Source organism: Pipistrellus kuhlii, unplaced genomic scaffold (genome assembly GCF_014108245.1).
Source record: "Pipistrellus kuhlii isolate mPipKuh1 unplaced genomic scaffold, mPipKuh1.p scaffold_m20_p_3, whole genome shotgun sequence".
In the NCBI taxonomy this organism is placed as follows: Eukaryota; Metazoa; Chordata; class Mammalia; order Chiroptera; family Vespertilionidae; genus Pipistrellus; species Pipistrellus kuhlii.
In genome coordinates this window covers 174,430,398-174,441,334 of record NW_023425529.1, presented here as the reverse complement: position 1 = coordinate 174,441,334, position 10,937 = coordinate 174,430,398, and positions in this window count along the sequence as shown.

Sequence of the window (10,937 nt, the reverse complement as noted above, 5' to 3'; positions counted from 1 at the left end):
TTTACCCTGCACTAGTTTGGTTTCACCTTGGGCAGTTGTGGGTTGTCAGAGCAGACTTTCATGCCCTGGGTCTGGTATTTGGAAGGAATGGATCACCTAGAACTTGATGGATCACCTAGAACTTGATGGATCACCATGGCCTCGTGGTGATGGAGAGAATGACATAGTGTGGTCCCTTAGGTCTGCCCCCTCTCAGCAGTGAGTGCAGTGGGCCATGGCACAGGTGACACAGCAGAAGTCCTGTGGCTTTCCCATGAAGTCCTTTGAACTCCTTCACAAAGAAACAGACGGGTCCTGGGGAGCTATACCAATCCTCAGAGAACGCATCCAGGTTAACCTCTGATCTGGGGTTAGAAAAATCTAACGTATGTCCAAGAGAGCCACACGTTTCAGGAAATAGCACCTAAGTCTCTGCATGTTCTAGAAAGCTTTATCTTCCAGAAGAAGCCGTTTGCTGAGTGCAGGATATAGTTATGAGGACACCAAGGGACTACAAGATGAAAAGGCACAGCATCCGATAAACAGTGTTAGCAAGACAGCGAAGACTTAACAGTAATTATTTTTTTCAAAGAGACAGGTAGTCCTGAGTTTTAAGGTGGGATGCTAATGCATTGTAAGTGTGATTTATCATTCAAATGTAGACCAAAACCCTTTAGAAATTATGACACCCACATACTCATCAGCTAGCTTCAATAACAACTAATAATTTTTATACATTAATTATTTAATAATGACAGCAGCAATTATTAGCAATGTGAAAGCGTTGCTGGAGAAAATGACAAGTAGCAGACAGGACACTGAGGAAAAAGAAAAAATTAGCTGGGGTATTTCTCGACAAGCTCCAATTCCTACAACAATGGCCTATTGCATATGGACAGAGAGGACCGCTACAGACTCAAAGCGAGCCCAGGCGGCCAGCAGAGTCTTCCCAGGAGGAAGCTCTCTCACCCCCTTCCTCAGTGCTGACTTGGGCAACGTCCCAGAGGCTGCTCTGTCAGAGTTAAGACTTGATATTTTTGCCTAGCAAACCCTCACACTGCAGCTGCTGGAAGGACCAACCCTCTCAGACTTTTCAATTCGTGAACTCTTTTTGATGAGGCCAAACCTTCCAGCCATATGCCCTCGCTGTTTGCTCGGACCACGAGGGAGAGAGAGCTCGCCTCTGTTCCCTCTCTCTGTCCAGTGTTTCGTGGGATGATGACAAGTTTTCCAGCAACCCAACTGCTCCGAACAAAAGACCACATCTTTCCTCTCCGTGCTGGTGGGGGGACGCAAATGTGTTTCTCATTATTTGGCTTGTTTTACAGTGTGAGTTCCTGCTGGGGTTCATTGCTTTGGGGATCACTGGGTATTTCATCTCATACCAGACTGGCCCTTCCCTAATGTTTAACAATGGCAGTCTGTCCAAAGACAGGAAACCCTGGCGTGCTTTGCTAAAGTGAAAGCCTCAACCAAATTAAGCTTTGGGAGATCTTTCCTGTTTTAAAATATTCGTCATTCCCTTATGGCCTGTGTCTGTGTGTATATGTATGAGGAGCCAGGGGGCGGGGGTACCTGGAACAGGGTGGTGGATGAGAGGACAGACCCCAAGGTAATTCTCAGGTTCAAAGCCATCATGGTGCAATGGAAAGAGAACAGGCGTTGGAGCCAGAAGGTCTGGTTTGAATCTCATATCTTTTTTACTGCTGTTGGAACAGCATGCGACTTCAAGAAAGTTAATTTATCTTGCTGGGCCTTCCTTTCATCATCTGCAAGGAGATGATATAACCCTCTCCTTGGAATTGTTGCGAAGATTAAATGAGATGCTAAAGAAAACACCTGGCACATTCTGGGTGTTCAATAATTGGTGCCTCTTCTTGCTATCTTCCTGTGTAGTGACCAGGAGTGTCAGCATTGCAAACACAAGGTCTGTGCTATCAAGGGATACCCATATTCATGGGTCGAGGTTTACAGAAAGGCTTTGCCGTATGTTTGAGGGTCATTGATAGGGGGCAGGGGAAAAACATTGATTAACCCAACTCTGACTACTCTGGGCAAGTCACTTAACCTTCGTGACCTCATTAGAGAAACATCTATTGAGCCCCTGCCTCCAGCTCCAGGGCACTGGGTCATCCATGATATGGAAATCATAATAATCCCCACTTTCATCTTACGGTTGCCGTGGGGATCAAGTGAGATAATGTCTACGAAAGCACTTGGCAAACTTCAAGCGCTATCTAAATGTGCTGTGGACGTGAGGCAGAGAGTACATTTACTCTGTCCCATTCATGAGGTTCAAATGCAAACCTTTCATTCCTGGGTATTCAGCAGAGAGCAAACACATTCTATTTGACTTTAGCATTGAACGAAAAGCAAACAGTACCTTTTCAGATGCCTTGCTTCCTCTCTTCTCCCTTCAAAACAAAGCCAGGCCCTTTAAGTGCTTCCTGCTGAGTTTAGAAAGAGGTGCTTGGTTATAGCCTCCCTTCCTTCAAAGGGCCTAAGGCGCTGGGAGAAAAGCAAGGCATTGCAACAGGGGTGTCTAAAGATGCCTACATTGGGTTCTTAATTAAGAGATTGATCTTTTTGCAAGCCCTACACTAGGACCAAGCTCTCCAAGGCAATTGCCTTCCTCTTCCATGGGGGCACCCCCAGGAGAAATACATATAAAAGCACTTGGACAATATCAATATCACTGCTGGATAGCATCAAGTGTTACTCTGGGCACTGGGTAAGGCCTCCTTTTTTCTCTCTTTCTATTTATACTCTTACCACCTTTGGACACTGTGCTTTACCTCCCACAAAGCCTCTACGGCAGTTAAATCCAACTGTTCCTTCTGCCTCCTCTGCCCTCTAGTATAGTATACATTTTTCCATTCTACTCTTTGGCCTTAATGATTTTATATTCTTTATTTATTCATTAACAATTTGCCTTTATAGCAGGCTCTCTGATGGGCACTGGGGATCCAATCGTGAATCAAACAAACATGGTCTCTTTCCAGAAGGAATTTGCCACTCAGTAAGAGGGGAGATTTCCAAAAAACAAAGGAAGAAAAAGAAAATACATGGAACATAATCCTATCTAATAAAATAATAATTTGCAAATTAACCATCACTCCACTACATCCATAAACCATGCCCACAAGCCAATTAGGAGCAAGTATGAAAATTAACAAAACAAGATGGCTCCAGCCACTGAGAGAGCAGGAGGGAGGCTCAGATTTCCTCAGCAATGGAGGAAGCCAAGCTTTCTACACACCCTGGCTGGCTCAGGCCTCTGATTGAGGCTACAAAGTTTCAATTATAGAAGATAAATCCCAACAGAAATGGCTATGGCCACAGAGCGAGCAGAAGGCTTGGCTCTGCTCTAGGCTACAAAGTTTCAGTTGTAGAAGATAAATAAACCCCAGATACAAGGGCCTCCACTTGGGTTGCCAGGGAGCGTGGCCAGCCTGCAAACTACCACAGGCTCCTCACCCAGGCAGCTCCATGCCCCAAGGGAAACCCTACCCTGATCCGGGACACCCCTCAGGGCAAACCAGCTGGCCTTCACCCATGCACCAGACCTCTGTCCTATCTAATAAAAGTAATATGCAAATTGACCATCACTCCAACACACAAGATGGCTGCCCCCATGTGGTCAAAGATTCTGCCCCCATGTGGACACAAGATGGCCACCACAAGATGGCCAGCAGGGGAGGGCAGTTGGGAGCAATCAACCTTGCAGGGTAGGGCAGTTAGGGGTGGCCAGGCCAGCAGAGGAGGGAAGTTGGGGGCAAACAGGCTGGCAGGAGAAAAGTTAGACATCAATCAGGCTGGCAGGGGAGTGGTTAGGGGGTAATCAGTCTGGCAAGCAGAAGTGATTAGGGACAATCAGGAAGGCAGGCAGGTGAGTATTTGGGAACCAGCAGTCCTGGATTGTGAGAGGGATTTCAGCAGTCCTGGATTGTGAGAGGGTGCAGACTGGGCTGAGGGACACTCCCCCTCCTTCCCCAGCATGAATTTCATGCACTGGGCCTCTAGTACATCATAAAGAGTATAGCTTTGCCTGACTGACATGGCTTAGTGTTTGATCATCAACCTATGAGTCAGGAGGTCATGGTTCAATTCCTGATCAGGGCACATGCCCTGGTTGTGGGCTCAATCCCCAGTAGGGGAAGGGGTGTATGTAAGAGGCAGCCAATCAATGATTCTCTCTCATCATTGATGTTTCTATCTCCCTCTCTCTCTCCCTTCCTCTCTGAAATAAATAAAAATTTTTTTTAAGTTTAGTTTTTATTCTGAAAGTAATGAAAGCCATTGTAAAGGGTTTTTTAAACAGCTTTATTCATATATAAGTGATGCAAAATAAGCCACACATACATATTTAAAATACACAGTTGGATGAGTTTGACATGCGTGTATAACCATAAGACCCATCACCACAATATAGTGAGCATATTCATCACCTCCAATGTTTTCTTGTGACTTTCCCTTTGGTCTGCCTCAAGCAATAACTGATCGGCAACACTACTGATTAGTTTGAGTTTCCTAGAATTTTATATAAATAATCATACAGTATATGGTCTTTTTTTTTTTTTTTTTTTTTTTTTTTGTATGGCTTCTTTCACTCAGTGTATTTATTTTGAGATTCATCCAAGTTGTAGTGTGTATCAAGAGTACATGCTTTCTCCTGTAGAATAGTATTCTGTTGTATGACATGCCAGTTTGTTTATCCACTGACCTGTTGATGGACCTTTGGGTTGTTTTCAATTTTTGGTTATTATAAATAATATTGCTATGACCCTTTGCATATTTATGTGGGATATATACTTTCTTTTTTTTGGCAGTAGATGACTTGGAGTGGGATTTCTTAATTATATGGTAAGTTTATGTTTAATTTTCTAAGAAATGTCCAGTTCTATTTGACCTTCAGGTCATCATTCTGTTCATGTCAGCTTGTTGTAGAATTAGGGAGATGTAGACAATGATGGTCTACATCTGAAGAAGAAACATAATAGCCAACAATTATTATACATTTTTCACATGCCAGGCATTTGTGCTAAGGATTTTAAATGCATTAGTCCCTTCTACCTCCAATAAATCCTCTGAGGGGCAAGCATTATGATTATCCTCATTTACTTAAGAGGCCCAAGGTTTCTTATTTGATAGCAAAGAAGTGAGAAGTCAGGTCTTTCTGACCCCCAATTTGTATTCTTAGCCACAATGTGAGAGAGGTTGAGCCAGCGGATGCTACTGATAAAGTCAAGACTCTTATCTTGTGCTTTGCTTTCTTTTTAGACTCAGGGAAAAGGGGAAACACAGCATTCTGTGCCCTAGGGAGGGGTTCTGTTTAGTTGAGATGTCTGTTTCATTGTGCTTTAACTGTTGGTCTAAGAATCTAAGCAAAATATAATGTGCAAATACATTTAGAAGTCAATTTATAGATTTCTCTAGAACTTGATAGAAGTCATTTAAAGTTGTCTAATCCAAATGATGACTATATTTTAAAAATATATATTTTTGCTAGGTTTAGATCATAGTTCTTTAGAGGACCTCATCTAGAAAAACATAATAAAAAGGAATTGATGGTATGAGGAATCCTGAGACCCTATAATATTTAGTGGCTGAATGATAGAGCAGGAAAAACAAGAGTTTGGGAGTAAAAGAGACTTGGATTAAATACTTGGTCTGATATTTTGCTAATAGTGAAAATGCTATTTAAATTTCATTTTCTGCCGAAACTGGTTTGGCTCAATGGATAGAGCGTTGGCTTGGGGACTGAAGGGTCCCAGGTTCGATCCGGTCAAGGGCATGTACCTTGGTTGCGGGCATATCCCCAGTAGGGTGTATGCAAGAGGCAGCTGATCGATGACTCTCTCTCTCTCTCTCATCGATGTTTCTAACTCTTTCTCTCTCCCTTCCTCTCTTGTACAAAATCAATAAAATATATTATTAAAAAAAAGAAAAGAAAATTATTAAGTTCATACATTTAAAAAAAATTTTCATTTTCCTCATCTGTGGAATGTAGATGAGGATTAAAGAAGATTACAAATCAAAGCCTTGGGTTCTTGGTGCATGTCAGTTTCTGGTTCCTTTTTCCACTTCACTTTTTTTCTTAGACAGACTCACTTTTTCACCTTGGCTGAAAATCTAGAGCCCTTTCTGCTAGAAGGTGGGGATCCTTCCCAGACTGTAGTGTCACTTTTGTATGTTCTATATATCAGCATTTTATAGGAAGATGTCCCTGGCTTCCATTAACTTTCAAATAAATCCATGATTCTAAAACAATTCAGAACCACCGTGAGACTTTTTCTTTCTTTCATTCATTCATTCACTCATTCATTCAACAGGATGTGTTGACTACCCACTAAGGGTCAAGCATTTTGTACAGACAAACTTTGTCCTTCACTGTCCTTAAAGAGCTTACAGCTTCAAGCAGTGAATAAAAAACTGTAGTGTTTTGCAAATCTGTGTTACCACATGAATTACACCCATTAGAGAGAAAGCTTGGTACATGAAGCAAAAAATGGAAGAGTTCTAGAGGGGAGAAAGATAGCATGTAAGCAGGTTGAAAGGCTCAGGAGTCAAGAGCGTAAACCTTACTGACTTGCACAGATGACTTTCAGCCAGCTGCTCCATTGCTCTTTGAAAGGCTGTGCAGGTTCCACTCTGGGCAGAGGGTCAGCCATGGGGTGTGGGGTGGGGTTTGGGGTGAGGAAATGCAGCTGAGCTCCCCTCACCCTGCTGAAGGCCCTCAGAACTCTGTTCCCAGAGGGAACAAGGGGAAGAGCCCCTCCGCAGTGACCCATTTCTGCTGACCTTGACCTTTCCGCAGCGACCGACTCCACCTACCCCCATCGTATCTCCAGCCAGAGCCTGTGCATATTTATTCTTTGGAGTCTGCACTTTGCTCTTTTATTTTTACTGGCCCTGCACTTGTGTTTGTTCTTGGTGCTCTCTTAGTGCGTGCTGCAGGTGGCCTGGTGTTTAACTTGAGCTCAGGACTAAATATAACCAACTCTATCGCCAGAGGCATCCATGCATGTCAGCCCCTTTTTGGTGTTTGCAAGCTCCACCCCATGCCGCGGGCACCAAGTCTGCTTTCCTGGGAGCTCACTTCTAAATGGAAACTGTCCCCAGACAGAGATGGCCAGTTCAGGAAGAAACCAGTTCTTATCGCAGGCTACACTCACACTTTATCTCTGTGCACAAAGCCTTGGTCTCCACATTGTAGGTGGGAGGGCCACGAGGGAGCACACGTGGGGCCCCTCTTGTCCAGTTACCAGCAATGCAGGCCCTCCCTTCCTCCACCCCCATGCCCTCATTCTCATCCCAGGCCCTTTGAAGAGAAATGAAGAGTGTCTGCAGCATTTTCACATCCTTCCCTCCATCAGGACCTTCTAAAGTGTTCCTGGAGGTCCTGCTGGTGGCTTTATAGGGTGCACCAGACCTGAGACCCAGGCTTCTCCGGAAATTGCCACCACCATCCCATTGCACAAAGATAAGATTCCCACCTCACTCCTCCAGGAAGGTCTGCCTAACAGTCCTTTCCACCAGGTTCCTTCCTGTCCGTAGGAATTATTGTGCTGGTTAAAATGGCCTGTGGGTCTCACAGATTACGTTGTGGTTTTAATCTTACCAAACCAAGAGGGAAAACTCATCAGAATCCGAGTCTGTCTTCTATTTACCTTGTCCCATTCACTCTACTCCAGGCTGAAAAAACATGAGCTGTCTCTTTGCCAATGTCTCACTTTTTGGAGGACATGGGAGAACATTCAAGCTAATATTTCAGCTCTTCTCTGAATACGGTAGAATCTGCTGACCCGCATTACAGGCCAGTGAGTTGCACATAAAAAGAGGTGGCCTCGAGGGAGAGCAGGACCTCTTATACAAATATACTTAGTGAGAGGGGCAAGAGGGCACTCGCTCAGCCAGCTGACTCACCCCGGGAGCAGTGAGGTCACAGAACTTGATTTCACATCGTCAAAGTGAGTCTGAAATCAGATTTTTTATAATTTCTCCAAGGTCCCTGAGGTCAGAGATTCACGCCTTTCAAAGAATACGATATGCATTGACATCATTTCCCAAACCAGCCCCGTTCACTGCTTCCCTTCCTCTGTGCAGTCACTGAACACTACGATGAACAAAGCTCTGGGTTAGCAAGGAAGACCAGCATATGCTTTTACCCTCATGCAGCTGCTTCGAGAAAACACTTAGCTGCAGCTACCTCAAAGGGACTAAGAAAGGACCATGAGAGAAGGCTGTGCTGCTACTGGGGTCGATTCAGGGGAGATATGCCTGCTTAGAAGTGGAGGTCATTTCCCCAGGGATTGAGGAAGAGAAAGAAAGCAGAGAAAGAAGGTGGTGAAGAGAAGACACAGGAGTATTGTGTGTTCGTGTGATTTTGAGCTCGTGTCAATCCCAGGAAGGAAGCAGGTGGAGGAGGTGCTGGAGAAAGCACGAGAGGAGCGGCAAATGTGATCCGTCAAAGAAGGGAGGGAGAAAGGGAGAGAGAGGGAGGGAGTGGGGCCATGCCTTGTGTGCTTCTCAATGGGGACATTTCTCACCGTCATACCCTCCCATAGGAGTATAGGAAATTTCCTGTGTAGCTGGACGGCTACCAAGCCTATCCCCCAAAAGGTCTTTTCTATTTCTGTGTTGGATGTAGGCAAAGAATTCTTGCTCTTTGCCCTGAGGTCTATGTTTACAGGGTTACTCTCATGCTATTGGGACTTTGAGTGAGGACACAGTGTCCAACACCATTCCTTAGAAAACCTGTTCCAGTCATTGTGCACCTAAAACTGGCCACCGGGTTGTTGTTGGGGGCTGGGTGAGAACGGGAGCATCTCTCTGGCTTTACCAGTGGGCCCGAGGGGCCTCAGGAGGGTACCGCTGAGAACACAGAGGGTGGAGAAGCCTTGTGACAAGGAGGTGGGGCTGGCTTCCAGTCAAGATGGGGCCTTCTTGTTCTTTAATGATTCATTGTTAGAACAGGAATTTCAGGGTTCCTGTGGTGTGGGGTCCATGTGGGTAGGTATTAGGAAACTGGAATGACTAGATCATTAAGTGACACCGAGTGTAGATATGTCCAGAGTGTGACAGCTTTACCCAAGCACACAGAGCAGGGTCTTATTCCCAATGACCAGTTGGACATAGGACATGGCACTGGATGGAAGATCACAGGCTACATCTTCCTTGGAAACAGGCAGTAATGGGTATAAACACGAATGCTCAGCTTGGATTCTACACCAGGTTGAAAGACCAGCTCATTTTGCTCACTAGCATGTGGTTTGTGTTATTCCATAGCAAAATGAGATAGCATGTGTCGTGTGTAGCCCAGGGCCTGGTAGATGGTCATAGGTACTGGGTACGTCCCACCACATCCCTCCTGTTCCCCTGAGAAGAAAATCTAAACTCCACACCTTTGAAATCTCTCTGCACAACCTTGTCCCCCTTTTTTGTGTTCGATAATACTGGAGCACCCATGTGTGCCAGGCCAGAGGAGACAATAGATCAAGTCCCTGCCCTGGGGGAATTTAGATTCTAGCAAGAGAGAGTCAAGAAACAAATAAGCCGAAACTGGTTTGGCTCAGCGGTAGAGCATCGGTCTGTGGACTGAGAGGTCCCAGGTTCGATTCCGGTCAAGGGCATGTACTTTGGTTGCGGGCACATCCCCGGTGGGGGGTGTGCAGGAGACAGCTGGTCGATGTTTCTCTCTCATCCACGTTTCTAGCTCTCTATCTCTCTCCCTTCCTCTCTGTAAAAAATCAATAAAACATATTAAAAAAAAAAAAGAAACAAATAAGACAAAGTGTATAATGTCAGATAGAGAATGTCAGCAGAGGAAGGGGAGAGGGATCTGCCTCTATGTCTTTATTTCCCTCTAAGTCACCAAAGGAACCATCTGCTATGGCCAGGTACGCCCCACTCCACTGTCCCAGCACAGAGTTCTTAGAAGGAGATTGTGGTTGCATTTCAACAATGTCTTTCACCGGAAATGCCTGCAGGTCCTCTATCCCTTTCTTGCCCACCATTTGAGTTCAATTTTCTTCTTCATGCACACATACTTCCATGAGGCTGTCTGAGTAATATATTCACACAGTCTTTGACTATATCTTTATTTCATCTCCACTTTTGTTTGATAGCTTGGCCCTGTAGAGATTCTAGATTAAAGATGCTTTTCCCTCAGCACCCAGAATTATTATTCCAGGGTCTGTTGTAGCTGTTGAAAGCCTTTTGTCAGGCTGTTTTTCTTTGTATAATTTTTTTCTCTCCTCCCCTTGCCTTCCTTCCCCTTTTTCTTTTCTTTTGCTTAAAATTTTATTAGAGCCCTAACCAGTTTTGCTCAGTGGATAGAGCGTCCACCTGTGGACTGAAGGGTCCCAGGTTCGATTCCGGTCAAGGGCATGTACCTTGGTAGCAGGCACATCCCCAGTAGTAGGTGTGCAGGAGGCAGCTGATCGATGTTTCTCTCTCATCGATGTTTCTAACTCTCTATCTCTCTCCCTTCCTCTCTATAAAAATCAATAAAATATATTTTAAAATTTTATTAGAAAGACAGATGTGAAAACAGACAATTTTAATATCGTGTGGTTGAGGTTAACACACTGTGCCATGGAAACAGAGACCAAGTACCCAGCCACCTCTAGAGGAGTCAGGGAATTCTTTCTGGAAGATACAACATTTCAGATGAGATACACAAGACAAGTAGACAGTGTGGGGAATGGTAAGAGACTGTTTCAGATCATTATTTTCTTCACCTTCCCTCCCCTTACTTTTCTTTCCTGTTTCCTTCTCTCCCCCCCACCCCCCATGGCTGCTTTTAAGGTGTGTGTGTGTGTGTGTGTGTGCGCGCTGTAGCTTCACCAAAGGTGTGACAGTATAGATTTATTTTTCTCTGTTCTGTCTGGGACTAATAATGCCTCCCTATCTTCAAGTATAAATTCGCACACATTCTCCCTAAACATTCAAACTCC